Raw genomic sequence first — 6,151 nt, 5'->3', positions numbered from 1 at the left:
CTGTGCATGGTACTTCAGCAGTAGCCAAACCAATGTTTTATAAAGTTGTAAAATAACCTTTAATTCTTTTCCCCAGCATATGAAGGGAAGTATCCAGTATGCTGCCTTAACTTCCTTTTATATCCATTCAGCCACCTTCTGGGCTCTAGTACCAATGTCTCTATCCCTCTAGAACCCTACCATTCATTGTGTAAATCCTATCTCTGTCAGTCATTCCAAAGTCCATAACTTTGCCATCATCAACAATGAATTCCATCAGCCATTGCTCTTCCCATCTTGCTCACTAATCAATATCATTCTGACTATAAATATATTGAAATATCAATATAATTTGACTATCCTCTGTATGATAAAAACCCACTAATTTTTGTCTTGTGTCAACTTACCAGTTATCATCATTCATATCCAAATTGTTAATGTTTATAGCAAATAAAACAGATACAGAACCAGTCAATGTGACACATACTGGTCATAGGATTCCAATCCGAAAAATGACTCTGCTATCACCCAGCTCATCTTGGATCCAATTTGCCTTGGATTCCATTGTGCTCTAACTTTTTGGACCAGTATCTCATGTGGGACATTGTCAAAGGCCTTTACTGATGTTCCTGCAAGCTACACTAATTATCTAGATGAGAATTTCAGAGTGAAAGATTTCATTTTTCCATTAACATTTACTGTTTATTCCTCTCCTTAGATGCTGCATTCCGAGCTCTTCCAGCATTTTGTTTGTGTTGCTATTTATTTCCATTGTTTGAAATCCATGAAGACCAGTTTTTATGGTGTTTCAGAAAAAGTTTTGCAACACAAACGCAGCTTTTGAATACTGACATGTAGTGAAGGAAATGATTAACTGCAAAATCAATAGTTTTTATGTACAGTACTCTCAACACATTGAGAATTCATGGACTCACTTACATGGTTTCTCCAAGCTCTGGTTTGCTGAATATAAGAAGAGAGATGACCAAATGACTTTCTTCTCCTTTCACCTTTCCTATTTTGTACCTTGTGCATCAAAGAGATGATTATCAGTTTAGTAACATGAAGAACTGCTGTTGCTAACTTTATTGTACTTGCAAAAAAAGTTAAAGAATTTCCACAAGAATGTAAATGTCAACTCAGTGAGGAACAGCAATATACTGTAGTTGAACATTGATCGAAGCTCTGATGTAGTTAAAAACTTAGAGATGAAATTGCTAAAAATTAAACTTAATTCCTCAAAACTGTCTTCTGAAGACAAATGTAACAAGAGGAGTTTCAAATATGTAGTCTTAGAACCATATAGTGACGTAGCAGAAAAATAGATCATTCTGTCCATCACGTCCTTGCTGACTAAGTACTATCCACACTAATCCTTATTTTCCAGCACCTGGCCCATAGGCTATTTGCTTGTGATTCAATATCTCATCTGGTTACTTAAGAGTTTCTACGTTCACTAATTCTTGGGTAGAGTATTCTGTGTAGGTGGTGGGGGGAACCCTAGCAAAGGCAAAGAAATTTTTAGGTTGTTCTGATGGTTGAGAGTAACAGTTTTCTACCAGTCCAGATTTTACTCCTAACCTAAAAACAGCATTACTTTTAACTTTTTTGTCAAATATTTAGACAGTAAACAAAACATGGTATCAAAGGTTAACTTCGACCTGTGATGATTGAACAGTCTAGCAAGCTTCACATTGTGTTTTATGGTAATCCAAGTTACAGCATCAACAACCCTGATAACTATACCTGCATGGTGCATCAAACTGCAGCTCCTTCGAGACAGTGTTCAGAAATGAGACCTTCAGCTCGATAACCTTTGGCTCATACAGGAGAATGAGGACAAGATGGATAGGAGCTACAGTAAGTATACATTTGGGGAACCACCTACCGGGAGAAACCATAGCAACAAAGTCTCTGGCACAGAATCTGGCTTTATACCTCAGAAGGGAAGGTGGGGAGAAGAGGAGTGTTAGGGGATTCCATAGTTGGAGAAGCAGACAGGAGATGTTGTGAATGTGGAAGGGACACCCGGATGGTATGTTGCCTCCCATGTACCAGGATCAGGGATGTCTTGGATTGGTTTCACCACGTGATAAAAGGGGAGGTGAACAGTCGGAGGTTATGATACATATTGGTATCAACAACATAGGTAGGAAAAGGGAGAAGGTCCTGAAGAGAAAATGGAGGGAGTTAGGCAGAAAGCTGAGGAGCAAGACCTCAAGGGCAATAATCTGGATTGCTGCCTGTGCCATGCGCTAGTGACGGTAAGAGAAAGATAATTTGGGAGATAAGTGCATGGCTGAAGAATTGGTGCATGGGGCAGGGTATTAGGTTTTTAGATCATTGGGGTCTCTTCTGGGAAAGGAATTGCCTGTACAAAAAGGATGGCTTTGACCTGATCTCGAGGGGGACAAATACCCTTGCAGGCAGGTTTGCTACAGCTGTGGGGGAGGGTTTAAACTAATTTGGCAGGGGGATGGGAACCACAGGCAGACGATGGGGCAGTTGGTTTACAAGCAGATGTAGTGTGTAGTGAAACTGTAAGGAAGGACTGGAAGATGATAGGGTAAAATTGCAGTCAGTGGGGGCAAAAATCGAAAAGCGTGATGAATACAGGACTGAATGTTCACAGTATATGGAACAAGGAAGATGATCTTGGAGTCATTGAGTATATTGAAAGTGGAGATTGAAAAGTTCTTGATTAGTCACGGTGTAAAAGGTTACAGGGAGAAGGTGGGAGAATGTGGTTGAGAGGGATAATAAATCAGCCACAATGGAATGGCAGAGCACATCGATGGGCCAAATGGCTTAATTCTGCTCATAGGGCTCATTGTCTAGTGATTCATCTTCAATTAAACAGGACCTATGTTGAAACTTAACACTAGTCACAAACTTTACATGGGGTATATCAGAATTAAATTGCACAGTTGAATTATACTACATGCAACAACAAATGTACAAAATGATAGAGCAAGTTGTGTGATTCTCCTGCTAAGCATCTGAGCAATTCCATTTGCAATAAATAACAATAACTAGAATTCCTTTTATCATATTTAGCAATTTGTATTGCTGTCCACCTCACAAATCCCAGTTATTTATTAGGGAGAAAGATGAGAAATTGTTTTGAATTCACAATGTTGATCTCTGCTTCAGGATCTAGGATCTTACTTCCACTCCAGTTTTGTGTGTTCTGGGTTGACTGATGAGTCCAAAGTGGGAACTAGCAACGTTTTCCAAAGAGGATGCATCAAATGTGACCTCTGTTAACACAAATTTTGTATTGGATTCCACTGTAGTGCTTCTTGTCAGAGTCATAACTTGCTGCTGCAGAGTTACACAAAAGCATTAGCTCTGATACTTTGTCACTCTGTGAATTCTGTCTTGAAGGTAGGATGAGATAAGAATTGAAGCTTAGAATGGGAATGTTCTTGAAAATCTTAGTTTTGATTAAATCTGCTTTAGTAAGTCTTTCACTTGATTACACATTCAATTAACAACTGACAGTGAAGTACATGATGAACCATTTCTCTTTGATGCCATTATGACAAATATACACAATGCCGATGATTCCTTTCCTCGCTGAAGAAAAGTAGTCGACCACTTTTCCTCAATGTCAATACGGATTTTATTAGTGGGCTGCCTTACTTACTGTCTTTTACACTGCTAGAATTTAAGGCAGCAGTGAAGGTCCTCCATCTCTGGCAGTGTTCAGGGTTTCCTTTATCGTGTCAGTAGCTTCCTCTCGGTTTTCACTACTGTCAGTCATGCTAGTCCCGGATGGAGGATCAGGAATACCGCTGCACTGAGAGATAAAAGTTTTATTTTACCAGACCTGGTTGTTAGCCCTGAGCTGAATCCCCAAATCTGGAGGACTGGTGGACCACTACCCTTTACCCTTTAACCTGTTTGGCATGGGTGATGCTGCCAAGGGCCAAAACATAAAGCCCTCACTTCAGCCAACATAGTTCTCCAGATCATTGAGGCACCCAAGCCTCCCAACCATGTTGGGTTGTGGTCCTCGTGGAGGTATCAGTGGGCTGAAGTGCCAAGTAAAAAGCATTATTAAGCATCAATTTTTCTATACTTTAAATATGCTCTGTGTGGTATCATTCTTTATTTAACAGAGGTGTATTCTGCTATAGTATTACCATCTGACCCTGCCTGATAGCTACCATTGCAAGCTCAACATTAAGATAACCTTATTGGGTCATTCACTATTTACCAGCTCAAAATTAAAACAATAAGTGATATGTAAGCTTGTTTACAATACAGAACTGATCAGATCATTGGTTGAAATGTCACTCCAACCTTGTACCGTGTGGAGAAAATGGCATTGGGTAACATATCTAATTTGTGTGACACTAAATGGGTCATGGGCAGGGGTCCAAAACTTACAGACAGGGTGCTGCAGACCACAGCTGTCCCTCCTGACTCCCAAATGAAATCACAATCTAGTATTAGAAGCAAGAAAAGCAGTGAATGTAGCAATCTGCCAATAATGCTCCTAATCAATTTGTGGCACTTAGTGGCTGAAAGATTTCATTTTTGGTTTATCTCCACTGACTGAAGCTACTGTCAATTATATTACAGTATTCTACAACAGTGGGAAGTAAGAATGATGCGTGTTTTGTTTTGATATACAACATAATTATGAAGTGTTCATACCAAAAAAATGAAAGTACTACTTTGTGTCTTTTGAGGACTATTAAATTAGTACCTTTTTTAATAAAATGAAAATTAACCCATCTTTTAAATTAATAAGATGAAAATAAGATTGTTTGTAAATGTTTTTTGTTTCGGTAAAGATTCTAGGATAAAACCACAGGCAACCACAGTGAGAAAGTAAGGGTGAATACCTTTTTTTGCTCGTGAATATGTGAACAGTGGCAGAGTGCACAGAAGTACTTTACCACACCGAGCTACATATTGACTAACAGTTTCCGGTCAGTATCCAAGAGTACAACAGATGCTGTTTTGTTCTGCCTCAGTAGAAACATTTTACTAATAGAATTAGGAACTGTTGTCAACTGATGCTACTACTGGCCTGAAAATCAAATCAGCTCTGAGCACAATGTGGCCTTGCTAGTCAGGAATTTTGCTGAATGGGGGAAGATTGCTCATAAGTTATATGAATAAGGTTTTAAGATGGAGATTGTCATTGTATTGAGGAAATTCCCCAAAATTCAAACAGATGTACTTTGTTGTCACTTCAGATATCAGCATTTGTACCATCTTGTCTATATCTATTCTTCATTTAATTCTTAGTTTCCCATTCATGACCACCTCCTTGAACAGCTGTGATCATTCTAATGAAATTGGGTCGCCAGGTCCAGGATTTAGGATCAGTTATTTATTTACAAATGACACTGCTTCTGTTCAGAACACTATTATAATTGGCTGATTTTTCGCTTTTGAATTCATCGGCTTGGTGAAAGTCATCTGAGCTCTCTTCTCAAGAGAATCAAAGGGTGCGAGGTTAGCTTAGAACGAAGGCAATCCAAAGTATTTATGCGACATCTAAAATGGTGCCACCTAAAAGGTGTTTTCCTCACTAGGCTGCATAAGAAATGCACACCTGTTTGTTTAAAATATAGCTTCCACAGAAATCTGATTGTTGCATTGAAGGAATTACCCTGTACACAATATACTGATGGGAGGCCTGCTGTAACATGTTGGCTGAACAAGAGATTATGAGCAAGAAGTTCATGATTGACAAGAATTTGCCAATTCAAAAACATTTCCTAATACTAACTTGTAGCCAATTTATTTTCATATTGATATTTAATATCTGTATATCAATAAACTATCCTAATATTTTTGCTTGATCATTTCAGCAAATTCTGAATAGATATTTAAGTTGCTTTAACCTGTAAAATGATTGATGCTATTAACATTTTGGAAGATTGTAAGTGGAATATACTAATTATGTTAATCTAGTACAGCGTGGTAAGCAATTGTATAACAAAGACCCAATTCTGGGAATTATGAATGCTATAATAGGACCACTTTGCAGTTAAATCACTGTGCAATGATTACATTAATATGACAGAACAATTTTCCCCTGTTTTCTTTGATTCTCCTCAAATTAGCTTTCTTTATTTAATAAGACATGTTAACTGAGCTGATAATTGATTTTGATCCAACTATTCATGTGACTTAGCCCATTAATGAC

The 6,151-nt window shown here is 38.2% G+C and overlaps 1 protein-coding gene across 3 annotated transcripts in view; it reads left to right on the top strand.

The window, feature by feature from the left end:
* Nucleotides 1-1,691: 1,691 nt before the first annotated feature.
* The window catches only part of mab21l3 (mab-21-like 3), a 54,578-nt gene continuing 50,118 nt past the window's right edge, over nucleotides 1,692-6,151 (top strand). For all 3 annotated transcript variants that reach the window (XM_073045471.1, XM_073045469.1, XM_073045467.1), the window contains exon 1: nucleotides 1,692-1,839. The gene's annotated coding sequence lies outside the window, so the exon portion shown is untranslated. The remainder of the gene's footprint in view (nucleotides 1,840-6,151) is intronic.

Source organism: Hemitrygon akajei, chromosome 5, assembly GCF_048418815.1.
Source record: "Hemitrygon akajei chromosome 5, sHemAka1.3, whole genome shotgun sequence".
In the NCBI taxonomy this organism is placed as follows: domain Eukaryota; kingdom Metazoa; phylum Chordata; class Chondrichthyes; order Myliobatiformes; family Dasyatidae; genus Hemitrygon; species Hemitrygon akajei.
The sequence above is the reverse complement of the archived record's forward strand: the minus strand, read 5'-3'. Positions and strand labels throughout refer to the sequence as shown.